Source organism: Cebus imitator, unplaced genomic scaffold, assembly GCF_001604975.1.
Source record: "Cebus imitator isolate Cc_AM_T3 unplaced genomic scaffold, Cebus_imitator-1.0 Scaffold202, whole genome shotgun sequence".
NCBI lineage: Eukaryota > Metazoa > Chordata > Mammalia > Primates > Cebidae > Cebus > Cebus imitator.
This window is the reverse complement of record NW_016107517.1, coordinates 322184-339623: the sequence shown is the minus strand read 5'-3', so window position 1 is coordinate 339623 and position 17440 is coordinate 322184. Positions and strand designations below refer to the sequence as shown.

The 17440-nt window shown below is 33.6% G+C and overlaps 1 long non-coding RNA gene across 2 annotated transcripts in view; it reads left to right on the top strand.

Moving 5' to 3' along the window:
• The window catches only part of LOC119474012, a 196611-nt gene that overhangs the window by 175020 nt on the left and 4151 nt on the right, over window positions 1–17440 (top strand). For both annotated transcript variants that reach the window (XR_005203299.1, XR_005203298.1), the window contains exons 2-3: window positions 3403–3519; window positions 16710–16749. This is a non-coding gene — a long non-coding RNA (uncharacterized LOC119474012). The remainder of the gene's footprint in view (window positions 1–3402; window positions 3520–16709; window positions 16750–17440) is intronic.

Here is a 17440-nt window from a genome sequence, read left to right as displayed (position 1 = left end):
AACTCAAACTCCTAGAGTTTGGTTCTAAATTTAACATCAACAAAGCTTGACTGGGGACCAAAGCAACCTGACTGCAGTTAGTGCTTTGAAAAGTACTACATTATTGGAAGAACACATGTGTTGAATGGAATGTACAAGTAAAAGCACACCAAAAAGCAAAGTTTGAGGGATGGATGGCAAGCCTTCCAAGGAATGACTGTTGTGTAAATTTCTATTTGATGAGCTTTCTTTTACATTCTAATTTTCCAGCCACTTCTCCCCAGGACCTTCAGGTACATTGTATCCTGGGTAATTCCATTTTCTACACAAAAAAGGGAAATTTTTTTTTAAAGTAAGTATTCTGATAATCTTGTCAGAGTGAAAAAGATAAGGAAAAAGACATAAGAACTTATTGTCTAGAATGCATCTTGTAATTTCCATAATTCACTAAAAAAAATTCATTCCCTGCCAGTTTATTTGATTTAACATCATCCAAAGTGTAAGGTTATGCAGAATAAATAGCTAATTGGGTTAATTTAATAGCAGGTTAAATCTTTCTTTTATTTTGTCTAAAAGGCACATTAAAATAGTGCAATTTTCAAGTGGTCTTGGAAATCTAAAGTAGAGTTTCTTGATAAAAAAAAATATATATAGCTTTCCCACTGCTGAGTTTATAGTGGGAGTTGCTGGCAAGCTTCCAGTTCACCGCATGAAAATCTAAGCTGCCTGTATAAGTGTAGAATTTAGTGTTGGGTCTTAAGGTTTTGTTTGGCATCTTGCCAAAGATGTTATGCATTTAGCTGGGAAAATTGCCTAGAAGTTAATTGAGAGGAAAACACTAATATACAACCTCCCCCCCCCAGAAAAAAAAAAGCCACAGATATGCATATGGTGCTGTTCATTGATAAGATTTGTATGTATACAATAAAGACTCATAGTAAAGTTGCTTAGGATGGATTTTCACTGATTATCCACCCACCATGTATCTGCTTCTTTGAGAATGCTTGTAGTTTCTCCAAAATCAAGATTTCTCCATCACAGTGCCTGCTCAGTAGCGGCATGTGGTCACTAAAGTTCCTTTGAAAACGTTACTGACTGAATGCTAGGTGATGATTCAGGAATTTGGAAGAGGAAATATGTTAATTTAATTTCATAATCAAAGATCTTAAAAGGGACTCTTTGGTGCAGGATCTCAGTGTCTTCTCTCCAGAGACGATAGGTGGAATTTGCTCTGTACTGTCCCATAAAAGGATGCTGAAGCCTCAACTGAACTCTTCCTGTCCAATCTCCCCCCTCCGCCCGCCCTCCAGGAGAACCACCAGTGCCTGAGTAAGTTCTCAGGTTTGGTCTCCTCAGGGCTAAAGACGCAATTCTTATTCAGTACTTCATGGATTTTTCCTTTTATTAATAATCCTTTTTACCTGAATTTTGCATTTCTTAACCCTGGCAACTAACTTGTATTTTCTTCTCTCCTGAATTTTCTCTCTAGTACGTTTGTTTAATATACCTCTCCTCTTTAGTCTATGACCTTCTCCCTTCTGTGGCATGACCTCCCCCACTTTGTTTTTTTTAATTTTTCTTTTCTGATCAATAATCATGAAAGAGATCCACCAGAATCACCAAAGAATTAACTGCGTGTATATCCGTCTTCAAAATGAAAGTAAAGAAAGCTGGTTGTATATTTTTGTCATTGTATTTAGATTAGAATTTGTCTGGGAGAACCTACTCACACAATCATGCTCAGTAGTAATTAAATCACAGTTCCCTATACCTTCCATTCCTCCAAAACCCCCTCCTTTCTTAGAGATCCTTAAGCCTTGTATTGAAAAATAACACTTCCCCAAAATCCAGTCCAGCCTGAAGCTGGAAAGCCTTGCTCTTAAATGACAAAGCTCGCAGTAAGTGGACTTCTTGGTCACTTTCAGAGCCTTTCTTTATGGTTCTCACTGTGGTCTTGAAGAAAGGGCTTGGAGGGGGAGGGCAGTGAAGACAGAAGAACAAAGCTGGGGGGTACGCTTTGGGCTCGAAAGGAAGCGAAAAGTGATCCTTTCATTAAGACGAGTGATCTTTTGTACCTGCACTGTATCCTTTTGATGTGTTGAGGTAGAAAGAACATGAGGAAAGAAGAAACAATGAGAGTTGCTACTGTATGAATTCCTTCTCCTTACACTTAATCCTGTCCTTATTGGGGCCTTGGGTGGAAAGCTGATAATTTTGGTGAGCCCTAAAAGGAAGGCAGTGGCTTGAATCCCTGCCACCATCCCCTTGATAATGAACAAGACTAATGAATGCGGGTAAGTGGTAAGAATCTGTGACCAGCTGCATCGGGGCAGGTAATACAGCTCAGATTTAATTGGGAGCAGGTATTGGAAGGCTGTATTACTTTAATTGGTGAGGGGTTTTCTAAATGGAAAGGACAAAGTATAATGGACAAATTGTGTAGTACAATAACACTTAAGCTGGGATTGTATGCATTCGTTAATCTGCTGAGGAATGAGGCAATTCTAAACAATTTTCTCAGTGAAACCAACTCCAGAAAGCCTGTCCCTTTTGTTCTCCCTTGGGAAAATGCAAGATTGAAACAGAAAATACCTTTACCGAGGCAATCATTTGCCACGTGTGGAAAGCGGATACAGCTGTAAACTATGAAAAAGGGATCTTTGTAGTACAATAAAGGATGGAAAAAGAGATAAAGCTTGGAATTAGAGTGGGCCTGTCAGTGCATCTAAAGAAGGAATAAAGTGATGGCATTTACAGTGACAGATGAGACTCTAAAAAGAAGGCAGGACAGTTTAGAGAGGGAAATTTGATATTTAAAAGAAAGGGCTGTGATAATTAAAAGTAGCATTACATTAAGCTGTTACGCATATCATTAATGACAGAAGGAAACTGGTGCCTTTTAAAAAGTTAATGATTCCTATAAAACCATTCTGGATAACTTACATTTTTTAAAAGTCTGTATGAACATAAACCTGGCCTCATAGGTTGTATTTCTTATTCCCAAATTTCCTTAAAAATATAAAAGGTAATGAAGTTAGAATTAAACTCCAATAATTGTGTGTCATTGTCCATGGAAGAGCACTCAAGTGCTGCTCAGCTAAGAAAAGGATGGACTGAGACCAGCCGTGTACACATTGCTGCAAAGGGCTCTCTTATTAATATGTGAGTATGAAATGAGCCCAAGGGACATTCATTGTCAAATATGCATTAGTGCCTTGTTTCTTTTGATAATTTATATTTGACAAAATCCAACAGCATATCTATGGAATGGCATTAAAACTGATTTCAGATTTGTGATTCAATGATGAGTGAGCTCTAACAAGGTTGCTTAACAGGATTCTCAACAGGTTGAAATGTAAGAGTAGAAGGGCAATTGTATTGAAATTCGTAATGGGGCTCTTACACTTGTATATTTCCTTACAGGTGGGAAAACTGGAAAGATTGAATGTCCTTTGGAGTTCACAAAGGTTTGGCAGTGGGATGAGAAAAACAAAACGAAGCATAGTGGGAGTGTTGAACAGACTTTCCCAAGATCCCCAGGTGGGTTTCATGTATTGCCTAATGGGAAGAGTGGGACCGATTCAGCTTTTCACACTGGCTGAATTATCTTACCTTGGCTATTGTTCACAGCTAGAACCAAATCTACAAAGCTACAGTTTATCTAAAGAGTTCTTTGGAAAGAAAACGATTTCGCTATCCACACATCTAGATCCCACATATTAGACAGCACAGGCTGTAGCCTCAGTCTCTAAAGTCCAGACTATAAATTTTTTTTAAAAAGTTCCCTGTGTGAAATCATAGAAAACCTTTTCTGGCCATTGGTGCATAAAAGAAAAATTCTAATTGAATCTCAGCAAAAGATCCATAAACTATAAATAAAATCAAAGATCAGTCATGTTCATCAAAGCATATTCACAAAGAATAGTCAGGAGACTCAGTACCTTATCATATTTAAAGAGATGTTTCCAATAATGGCCATTGAAATTCATTACTGGGCTTCCACATTAAAAAACTAAAGCCTGTCAAATTTCTTAGGCCAGAGTAGAAGTAAAATAGGAAATAAATACCTAGAGTTCCAAATTATTATCTGTTTTAAAGATTGTGATGTGGAGCATTGAAGTGTTAATCTATATTGTAATACCATCCAATCTTTTAAATTGAGTGTGTGTGTTTGTGTTTGTGTGTAGTTTGAATATGATAAAATTTGTTGATATGTTACTATGCTATGTGCAGCTGTAACAAAAACTCAAAATCAGAAAAAAAAAATTGATTAGAACAGATCAAGTTTGTACAAAACTGCCATCTTCCTGGTCCCTAGAGTTAAACTGAAACATTTTCCTGTACTTGCCTTATCTCCACATTCATTTCTCCTTACCAAAGGAAGTAGAGAATGTCTTTCCCAGTAAAAGTCTTATATAAATCAGCTGACAACCATTCAGCATGGACAATATCAATTATAAAAGAATCCATTATCCCAAGAGCCATTTATACTGGGAACATGAATAAGAAAAAAGGATCTTCACACACACACACACACACACACACACACACACACACACACACATTTATTGATTACCTACTATGGGTCATTTCATCCAGTTAGTTGCTGTTATGTTCTTAGCAACCACAAACTCAGCAACTGTAGTTTTTTTCTACAGCATTTAATTAGGGATTTAGTAATCATAAATATCAACAAAATAGAGACTTTAATTAAATTTAGTAAGGCAGAAATTATACAGATATAATTATATTCTTTGCTACCACTGAGCTATGCAGAGGTATAATCATCAAGAGGAGAATTAAAGTAGCATTCTAATAGTACTTGTAAGTTCTGTGCGATGAATTTCTATGTATTTAGATACTATCCCCTGGAACTTCAGCTTCTGTACCTCTCCATCATCCTTTAAGCTTATAACAATGATATTGGCTAAAAAGAACATCCAACTTTCCTCATGTAAGGAGAAATCTTTAATGTAGGGCATGTAGGTTTCAATTTGATGTTCAATATATTCATTTATGCTCTACATCTATACGGTGAGAGAGACAAATACAGAGAGACCTGCATACACACACACACACACACACGCACACACACACATATGTACACACCCACATGTGTTTAAAATAAATACTAAATGTTATCACAAGAAAATAAGTAGAAAAACATTATAATGAAATTCACAAATAGTGTTATACATGGAAAAGAGGTTCAAATTTTAGGAGACCTATCATTACCTCTTTCAGTGACAATGATGGGTAAATAGTTTAGGATTCTCATTGAAGAAGTATTCTCCTCTTAACCTTTATTAAACATTCCCATGTATAGATGTATATGGCCAGTAAAGTAAATTAGAATGGCAATATTAAATATAATAATTCTTTGTATATTTAGCTAAAATATATCTATATAGAGGGGAATATATTACTTTAAATAATAAATTAATCTGATGCATCTTTAAAATAAATTATATTTATGGACTGACACTGAATAAAGTCTCTGAAATCTCACAAAGTGAGTATCGATGGTACTGTTTTGAGATTATTCAACTATGTCTGGAGCACATACACATTTTGTGCTTTTGTAAAATATAATTAAATTTGTCAATAAAATAAAAAGAACTACTCAAGAGAAATCTCTTTCCACTGTTCAAAGTAGAAATTGAAACACAAGAAATGAAAAAACAAATAAAATGAAAAAATGAAAGCTTCTCATTGTTAAAAAAAATAGTATAGAGTTACAAGTGAGATTACCTGCATAAAAGCAGGTTTCTAAAAGTTATGCCCAGTTTATAAAAAGGGCAAATAAAATATCCACTCCACCAAACCATAGTAGAAGAAAATAAGCTTTCATGTTTTCATGGCTCTGGTGTGGAAAAGTTTTCTATGAGAAATAGAAACATTAAATGTGTGCCATACTCAGGTTTTGAAGCTAGAATTTATTTAGTTTATTTTTTTCTTACTGTAGACAACATAAATTTTTTATCTTACAGTCCTTATTTGGGATTTTTTAAAATGTGGAAATCTCAAGATACATATCCCAAAAGCTGTAGCAGAAGAAAAGACAAAACCGTCTATATAATCGGGCATCTCACAAAGCTACAGAAAAAATAATGCTGCTAAAAATGAGCTCAATGATATCAAGGAATCACCACATAAGGAAATGTGCCAGCATGGAGAGAACCAGCAGATACAACAAATAGGAGAACTGTTATTCTCACATACCAAAATGGATATAATAACCTAAAAACGAATGCAAAAAATTGTGTTTAAAGTAATCTGTGAAATAAAATTTGGAATGAAAATCACATTGATGGAATAGCAAGTTATGGGGAACAAAGGAGAATTTTGAAAGAGCCATCTCTTAGTCAATTTTCTGCTGTTATACTAGAATTCCAGAGACTGGGTAATTTGTGAAGAAAGCAAAGATTTATTTCTTACAGTTCTGGAGGTGAAGTCCAAGGTCAAGGGGATTGCATTAGGTGAGGGACTTCTTGCTGCATGATCTCACGGCAGAAGGTGGAGGGGCAAGAGAGCACATGTGAGAGAGAGGTGAAGGGAGCTGAATTCAGGAAGCCATTCCTGCAATAAATAATCCAACCTGTGAAAATAGCATTAATCCATTCATGAGGCCAGAGCCTTCATGACCTAATCACCTCTCAAATGCCCTACCTCTCAACACCATTGCATTGCAAATTAAGTTTCCAACATATGAACTATTATGACACATTCAAACCATAGCAAAACCACAAATAATTCCAATTTTATAATACCTGAACTCAAATCATAAACAAAAATAATACATCTTTGTTTTTATGAAATGCCCATTATATTTGTGTTTATAGAAAGACTAATTAATTCATTATTTTTATATAATTGAAGTTTAGTAAATGGCAATGTATAAATAACATTAAGTAATAACTGAGAACAACCAGTAATGACAAAATGAAAAACAAAGTGATCATGAAGTGCTAAACTTGACTATGGAGGCACTGACACTTTCCTAGAGGTCTTTGAAAATAAAAAGGGAATAAGTAAAGTGTTTCTAGACTTGTCAGAAATAGGAACCCTTGGGATGTGGTGTCAGCAAAATGGCAGACTAAGAAGTTCCAAGCTCTTATTCCCCAATCGTGAACATAAAAATAAAGTAAAATAAAACATAAACTGTGTAAACCAACTTTGTAGAAGCTCTGGAAAATAATCAAAGTTTTACAGCAATCAAGCACATGTTTAATCAAGAAAAAGCCATCTTCAAAATGGTAAAAATGATTAGTGGTGGTTTTATTCTCCATCCCCCATACCCTTCATAATATAGGATGGTGTGCTTTTCAGCAGTGACAGATTAGTTACCAATTCCCCACTTCAGAGTGGAGGAAGCAGAGCAGACTTTACATGAAAATTATTGTGTCTGTTCATGCTAACTTGACTAGAGAAGCACTTGAAGAAGTGACTTGCTCATCTCTGTCTCTTATAGTTCAGAATACAGGCAGGAAAAGCAACAGAAACTTCTCATCAAAACCACAAGGGGACAAAAATCCCACACATCTGGGGCTAGAGAGATTCTAGGTGGAGACATACAATACACCAGCTAAGGCCCAGAGGAGAAACACATTGAGACTCTTTGGGAAATTAGGGCATTCACAAAGAACTGTATATACAAGGAGATTTAGAAAGTTATGAGCATGCCCCAGAAAGACACATGCTCAAAATTCTTTAGAATCCCTTAATCTTTCACCCTGGCTGAACCCTAGACTCATTGAAGGCCTAGAAAATTCATGAAGAAGTACAGTAGTACAGAAGCAATCTATAAAGTCTGAGAGAGGTCGACTGTCCCTTTATTTGTTTGTTTGGGGTTTTTTGTTTGTTTTTATCTGTTTCTGATCCTGAAATTCAATAGAATCTTTGTCAAAGCATTAGCTGAGTACAAGCTACAGGTATCAAAATAGTGAGTACATACACAAAAGAATAGTCTTTGCAAAAATAGTTTTTCTCAAGACAAGTAGATTACAATAGTCTTTAATAATCAAAACAGAAACACCCACATAGAGAACCCAGGGAATGAAGAGAATCTGATTTCCAAAGTCACCACATTAGAAAAATTAAATGCCAATCTTCAACAACAACAACAAAATTCACAAGGCACACAATGAAACAGGAAAAGTGGCTTATTTAAAGGAATAAAATAATTAATTGGCATAAACTGCTCCTGAGAAAGTTCAGATACTAAACTGACTAGACATTTGCTCAACTAGATAAGGGCAAATTTGGACAAAGAAGTTAAAGGAAATTTAGAACATGATATTTTATCAAAAGGAGAATATCATCAGAAAAATTATTTAAAAAAAAAAGCACAGAAATTCTGGGACTGAGAAAGACAACTGAAATTTTAAAAATTACTTGCAGAGATCAACCACAGATTTGTAGATCAGTGAACTTGAAGATAGAAAAATTGAAATTATTGAGTTTGAGGAGCAGAAGAAATAAAGGAATGAACAAAAGTGAAGAGAACCTAAGGAAACTGAGGGACACCATCAAGCAAACTAATATACACATTTTGGGAGGATCACAAAGAGAAGAGAGAGGAAAAAGAGAATAGTAAGATAAATAATGCCCAAATACCTTTCAAATATGAAGAAAGACATGAATATACAGATAAAATAAGCCCAACAAATACCAAATTCGGTAAACCAAAAAAAGCTACACCAAAGCATATTGTAATCAAACTGTGGAAAGACAAACAATGACAGAATCTTAAAAGCAGCAACAGCAAGACAATTCAACAAAATACAAGAGATGTTCGATACAAGTATCAGCCAATTTCTCAACAGAAGCCTGGAGGCAAGAAGGCAGAGAAATATTTAAAGTGCTGAAAAAAAAAATGTCAATGAAGATGTCTATATTTGGCAAATTTGTTCTGAAAAATGAGGGAGAATTACAGGTACTGTAATTTATTTTTTATCTTTATTCCCAGTTTGTTTATATTTTCAGATACACAAAAGCTAAGCAAATTCACTAGCACTAGACCTGCTCTATAAGAAATTGTAAAGGGAATTCTTTGCACTGAAATAAAAAGACACTATGAAGTAACTTGAAGCCATGTGAAAACATAATGTTCTCCCGTAAAGGTAAATACATGTGCAGATAGAAGCCACAATTACTGTAACTTTGGTCTGTAACTCCACTTTTTATATTCTACAGAATTTAAAATACAAAAGCATAAAAATAAGTTTAAAGCCATATTATTAGTCACTCAGTGTATAAATATGTAATTTGATACACATGATAAATTGTAACACATTTATTACGAATAACATGAGATGAGAATGTAACTTTATATAAGTAGAATATATTATGAAATTGACATGTTATAATTAATTCAAATTAGTTATAACCTTAAGATATTATGTTATAACCTTTAAATATTTCTCTGCCTTCTTGCCTCCAGCCTTCTGTTGAGAAATCGGCTGATACTTGTATCGAACATCTCTTGTATTTTGTTGAATTGTCTTGCTGTTGCTGCTTTTAAGATTCTGTCATATATATAATAACATGAGATAAGAATGTAACTTTATATAAGTAGAATATATTATGAAATTGACATGTTATAATTAATTCAAATTAGTTATAACCTTAAGATATTATATGCAATCCCCATGATAATCACAAAGAAAACTTCTATAGAATGTACACAAAAGAGAAGCACAGGGGAATCAGACATGTCCCTACAAAAATCCACTAAACACAAAAGAAGGCTTTAATGGAGAAAATGAGAGATGAAAAAGCTACAAGATGTATAGAAAACCAAAGCAAATGGCAGAAGTTCTTTCATATCAGTATTTATTTTTAGTGTAACTGGATTAAGCTCTCCAATTAAGAGTCATAGAGGCAGAACAGAAAAAAAAAAAAAACATGATTCAACTCTATTCTGTTTTTAAGAAACTCAATTTAGATTTCAAACACAATTTGAAAGTATAGAAAATATATTCCATTCAAGTGATAACTAAAGGTGAACTAGATATTATACTAATATAAGTCAAAATAGACTTTAACTCAAAACTGTTATAAAAGGCAAAGAAAGGCATTATATGTTAATAAAAGTTCAATTCACCAAGAACATTGAACAAGTAAAATAAACACATATGCATCAAATATCAGAGCCCCAATATATATGATACAATGACAGATTTGAAGAGAAAAATAGACACTTATATAATAATAGAAACTTCAATATTCCCAACTTCAATATTGGGTAGAATGATAAAACAAAAGATTAATAAGGATTTAGAGAACTTAAACAATACTGTAGACCAATTAGATCTAACAGGCACACACAGATCATTCCACCTTATAACAGCAGAATACACATTTTTCTCAAAGGCACATGGAATATTGTCCAGTATAGTTAGGATACAACCGAGACTTAACATTTTGAAAAGGTTAAAATCATTCAAAGTACTTTGATTACAATGGAATGAAGTTAGAACATGACCAAGTCTTAAAATTTTAAAAAGATTGAAATCCTCATAGGCGGGTGTTGAACAATGAGAACACATGGACACAGGGAGGGGAGCACTACACACTGGGTTCAGTCGGGGGGAAAAAGGGGAGGGACGGTGGGGGGTGGGGAGTTGGGGCGAGATAGCAAGGGGAGAGATGCCAGATGTAGGTGATGGGGAGGAAGGCAGCAAATCACACTGCCACGTGTGTACCTATGCAACAATCTTACATGTTCTTCACATGTACCCCAAAACCTAAAATGCAATAAAATAAATAAATGGGGAAAAAAAAAGATTGAAATCATATAGGTCTTGAATATACCAAGTCTTAACATTTTAAAAAGATTGAAATTACACTAAGTAACTTGTCTGATTACAAGGGCATAAAACTAGAAATCAGTAAAAAGAGAAAACTAGAACATTTAAAAATACATGGAAATTAAACACCTTTAAACGACCAATTCATTAAAGCAAAACAAGAAAAATTAGAAAATATTTTTAGACATGTGAAAACACATGCCTCATAAGATGCAGCAAAAGCAGTAATAGAAGAAAAATTTATATCTGTAAATGCATACATTTCAAAAGAAAAATGTATTAAATCATTATCATTACTTTAAATGGTAAGAAGTTAGAAAAAAACTAATAGAATGAAGTGAGGAAAACAGTTCATAATCTCAATTGGTACAAAACAAAAAGAGAGAACATCTAATGAAAATCATCATTCTTTCTTGCTAAAATGTACCCAATAAACTAAGGATAAAAGATAAATTCCTCAACAAATTCATATCAAAAGTCCACAGATAATATTCAATATTTTAAAATGAGCAACATTTTCTCTAAAATCAGAAATAAGAAAATAATGCCTGCTTTGGTCTATTCTATTAAACATGTTACTGGATGTTCTAATAAGAGTGTTAGGAAAGGGAAAGAAAGAAAATGTATCTAAATTGGAAGGGAAGAATGAAAATGATCTCTGTTCATAAATGGCATAATCTTAAATGCAGATAAGCATAAAGATTTCAGAAAAACTGTTGGAATTTAAGAAACAAATACAGCAAAGTTGCAGGACAGAAAATCAACATACGAATATTAGTTGCATTTTTACACATTAACAATGAACAATGTAGAAAGAAAATTAAGAAATAAATTACACTTACAGAAGTACCAAAAAGAAAAAAAAATACTTAGGTATAAATGTAAACAAGTAGATAAAAGACTTATACATTGAAAGCTACAAAACATTATCAAAAGATTAGATAAATGAAAAGACGTCTTGTTCATAGATTAGAAGACATAATAGTGTCAAGAGGACCACACTACCCAAAGTGATTTACAGATTCAATGCAATAACAATCAAAAATACCAAGCGTTTTCGTTTTGTAGGAATAGAAAAATTCATACTGATGGTTATGTGAAATTTCAAGCAATTTCAACAGCCAAAGTTATCTTGAAAAATAAAAACAAAGATGAAGGAATCACACTTCCCAATTTTAAAAGGCGTTACAAAGGTATAGTAGTCATAACAGTGTGGTGTTGGCTTAAGGACAGACATATAGGCCAATGCAATAGATAGAGAGCCTCAGAATAAATCTTTGCATATAAAGTCAATTGATTTTTAACAAAGGTGCCAAGGCCATTTAATGAAGGAAAGGACATTCCTTTCAACAAAGGGAACTTAAGAAAACTGGATATTCCCAGGCAAAAGAATCATGTAAAACTTTTACCATATACCACATACAAAAACTTATTCAAAATGGATCAAAGACCTAAACTAAGAGGTAAAATTCCAAAACTCTTACAAAAAATAGCAAAATTACATGACATTGAATTTGACAGCAGTTGCTTACATATGAAATCAAAAGCATAGGAAATAAAATAATAAGCAAATTGAATTTCATCAAAATTAAAATGTTTTACATCAAAGAATGCTTTCAAGTGAAAATTTTTGTAAGTCATATACCTGATAAGTGATTAATATCCAGAATACATAAATAACTTCTAAAATTTAACAAGAAAAAGAATGATTAAAGGACTTGAATAAACATTCTCCAAGGAAGATACACATATGGGCAACACTCACTTGAAAAAATGCTCAGCATCACTCATTATTAGTGAAATGCAAGTCAAAACCACAACTAAGGACAACTTCACACCTATTACAATGATTCTTACTGAAAGAAAACAAAAGTATTAGAGCAAGTTGAAACAGAACTATTAGAAAGAAGTTAAATACCTTGTGCAATGCTAGTAGTAAGGTCAAATAGTACAGTCTTTGTGGAAAATAGTACGGCAGTTTCCCAAAAAGGGAAACCTAGAAGTACTATACAATCCAGAAATTTCACTTCTAGGTAGAAACTTAAAAGGATTGAAAGCAAGGACTCAAAGAGAAAATTATACACTCATGTTCATAGAAGCATTATGTAAAATAGCCAAAATGTAGAAACAACCCAAATGTCTGTCAATCATCAACAGATAAATGGATATAAAAAATATGCTATAAACATACAATGGAATACTATTCAGTCAAAAAATAAATGAAATTCCTCTGAGACATGCTACACCATGGATAAACCATGAATGCGTGATGCTAAGTAAAAGAATGCAGACACAAAAGGAAAAATGTAGGATGATTTCACTTGTATGAGGTACCTAGAAAAGGCAATTAAATAAAAGCAGAAAGTAGAATAGAGGTTACTAGGGTTACCAGGGTAGGGGTAGGGAGTAAAGTGGGGGTGATATTTAGTGGGTACCAAGCTTCTGCTTTAGATGATAAAAATGTTCTGGAAATGAATAGTGGTGGTAACTGCACAACATTATGAATGTACAGAATGTCACTAAGATACACAGTTAAAAATGACTTACAGGTGTTTTATGGTACATATATTTTCCCACAATTAAAAATATTTTTTAAAAAAGAAAATCCCTTTCTACTCCTTACCAACATATTACTAAGTCAAAAAAAGGAGCTTTTTCCTGAAAATGTTCAAAACTCTGCTAGCATTAATAATTATGATCCAGCATTGAGTCAGAGGCAGCCTTAACAATTGGTTAAAAAAAAAAAAAAAGTAGTCACCTGTACATAGTGATTTTAAGTGCATACAGGTGACCAAATGGCTCTAGCTATTAGAGACAAAGGAATTTTTATTAAGCATTTGATATTTAGTTATTTTAACATTTGACAATAATGATGCAGCCCACGATCATCAAAATAGATGCAGAAAAAGGGTTTGACAAAATCCAAAACACTTCCATGATTAGAAAACTCTCAACAGACTAATGAAAGGAAGTGTCCTGAACTTGTTAAAGGCATCATCATAAAACCTACAGCTAGCATTATACTTAATGCTGAAAGATTGAATGCATTCCCTGAAAGATGGGAAAAAAAGCAAGGATTTCTGTTGTCACCAATCCTACTTAACATTTTAATTGAGTTTGTAACCAGTATATAATGGAAAATAATAATAATAGAAATTAAAGACATGTACATTTGAAAGTATGAAGTACAATTGTCTTTATTCACAGATGATGTCATCATATACATAAAAAGTCTTAAGGAAGCCACAATACAACTACTAAACCAAATCAGAAAGGTCGGTATGTTTACCTATATAAGGTTGATATACAAAAGTAATTGTATTTTCAAATACAAAGAATAATCCAAAAGTGAAATTAATTATATTCATAAAATTATCAAAAAAGAATGGAATGCTTATGGATAAATATAACAAAAAGTACAAAATGTATAACATGATAACTACAAAACATTGCTATTACACATCTAAAGAAGACTTAACTAAATGGAGAGCTATTCCATATGTTTGAATGGAAAAATTAATGCTTTTATGATGTCAATTCTTTCCTAAATTGATTTACAAATTTAACACACACCCTATCAAAATCTCAGCAAGTTGGTCCTTTTGTTGTTGCTGCTGTTTGCAAAAATGGACAAGCTGATTCTAAAATTTATAAAGAATTACAAAGAACCTAGAATAGCCAAAATAACTTTGAAAAAGAATAAAATTGGACCCAGACTTCCAGAAATCAAGATTACTATAAATCCACACTAAGCAAGATAGAATGCTGCTAGTGTGAGGATAAACATATAGATCAATGGTACAGAATTGAGAGTCCGGAAATAAACACATTTATGGTCAAATAATTTTTTTAAAGGTGTCAAGGCAATTCAATGAGGAAAGAATAGCCTTTTATATAACTAATAGAGGGACGATTGAATGTCTACATGTCAAAATACTGATATAGACCTGTATGTCCTATCACACAACTAACTCAAACATAACTCAGAGACCTCATATAAAAACCAAAATCATAAAATATCCAGAAGAAAACACACGAGGAAATATCTGTTAACCTTAGTTTAAGGAGATGCCAAAAGTGAAACTTATAACAAGAAAAAAGGAAGATAAACTGAATTTCATCATAATTAAACATTTTAAGCTTTGAAAGGTATCATCAAAAAAGTTAAAAGACAAGATATAAAGTGAAAGAAAATACTTACAAATCACATATAGGATAAATGACTAGTTACAAGACTATATCTAGAACTGTTACAATTCAATAATAAAAAACAAATGAACAACCCAATGTGAAAATGAGTAAAATATTTGGATAGATATTTCACCAAAGAAGATATACGAATGACCAATGATCACATGAAAAGTTATAAACATTATTAGTTATTAAGAAAATGAAAAATTAAAACAACAATGAGATGCCACTTTACACCTATCAGAAGGGTTTTTTTTCCTCTCTCTCTTTTGGAGAAAAGATGACACCAAATGTTGACCAAGATATGGAAAAACCAAAACCCTCATAAGTTGCTGGGGGAAATGTACAATGGTTAAGCCACTTTGAAAAAGTTTAGCAGTTATTTAAAAAGTTAGCATAAACTTATCAAATAACCCATACATTTAATTCTGAGAAATCTAAGAGGAAAGGAAACACACACCCACACAAAGACTTGCATAGGAAAGTTTATTTTTATAGCAGCATTCTTCATAGAAGCTTCAAATTGGAAGCAATACATATTTCCTTCAACTGTTCAATAAACAAAATGAAAGGTAACCATATAAAAATTGGATACCATTCAGCAATAAAATGGACAAGTTATCGGTAGATGCTAAGTCATGAATGAACTTCAGAATATCATGCTAAGTGAACAGAGTCAGATGGAAAAGACCATATTGGTATGATTCCATTTGTAAGAAAAACTTAGTAAAGGCTAATATATAAATACAAGTAGTAGATTAGTGACTGAAATGTTCTAAAACTGGATTGTGGTGATGATTGCACAACTCTATAAATTTACTCAGAACTGATATATACATATACAAACACACACAACTAGAACTGTATATATAGCTACTTATTAAAATTTATTTTCCCTTAGGCCAGGTGCAGCGGCTCATACCTGTAATCACTGCAATTTGGGGAGCTGAAGCAGGAGGATCACATCACTTGAGACTTAGATTTAGTGACTGGGCTGGGTGTATTAGTCTATTTCATACTGCTATAAAGAATTTCTCAAGACTGAGTAATCTGTAAAAGAAAGAGGTTTAATTGACTATGGTTAAATATCCTGGAGAAGCCACAGGATACTTAAAATCATGGTGGAAGATGAAGAGGAAGCAAGACACCTTCCTCACAAGGCTACAGGAAAGAGAATTGCTGAGAGAAGGAGGAAGAGTTGCTTATAAGACCATCAGATTTTGTGAGACTCACTCACTATCATGAAAACAGCATGGGGGAACTCCCCCCATAATTTAATTACCTCCACCTTGTCTCTCCCTTGATATGTAGGATTCTGGGGTTTACAATTCAAGATGAAATTTGGGTGGGGATGCAAAGTCTAACCATTTCACTGAGCAACATAGCAAGACCCCGTATCTATAAATAATACAAATTTAGGGGGCTGTGGTGGCGTGTGCTTGTAGTTTCAGCTACTTGGAACAATGGAAGCTGAGTCAGAAAGATGACTTGACCCTGGGAGGTCAAGGATGTGGTGAGCTGTGATGGTGTCACTACACTCTAGCCTAGGCAACAGAATCAGACCTTGTCTCAAAAAAAAATTTAAAAATAAATAATAAATAAATAAACAAAAAATTCCCATTCCTCTACCACTAGAAAAAATATTATTTTCATGTACTAGTATGGAGTTTGCACTCATTGTGTTTGCTTTCTCATTGTTAATCATGAATATATATTCCAATATCACAGGAGTCTATGATGCTGCTCAAACCAATAGCTATACTGCAAGGTAAGTAAAATAAGAAGGGAACAGCCAAAAATCATAAAAATTTCATGGAAGGGAGCACATCCCCACGGTGTTCAGGAAAGCATTAAGGTAGTGGAACTAACAAGGACCAAGAAAAACAAGAAGATACAGTCTTCATCATTTGAGATGGAGAGTAGATATTCTAGATATATATAAGAAAAAGCACAGAGTAAAATATGCTCGGTGTATATTCAGAAAACAGCTATCTCTGCAATTTTCAATCAGTAGGGCTTGGAAATAATAGTTGCCATCATTGGAAAAGGAATTGAGACCTTGAACTCCAACTGGTGGAAAAGCACCATACACTTTAGGAGGATTTCCTGAATCAATGAAAGGATCTCATTAGGAAGCAAAGTTGCCTTATTTATTAAGTGTACTAGTCTGTTTTTACACTGCTAATAAAGACACACCCAAGATTGAGTAATGGAGGTTAAATGTACTTACAGTTTCACATGACTGAGGAGGCCTCACAATCAGGGCAGAAGTCCAGGAGGAGCAAGTCACATCTTACATGGATGGCAGCAGGCAAAGAGAGAACTTGTGTAGGGAAACTCCACCTTATAAAACCAGCAGATCTTGTCAGACTTATTCACTATCATGTGAACAGCATGGGAAAGACCCACCACATGAATCAATTACGTCCCACTGGGTCCCTCCCATAACATGTGGGAAT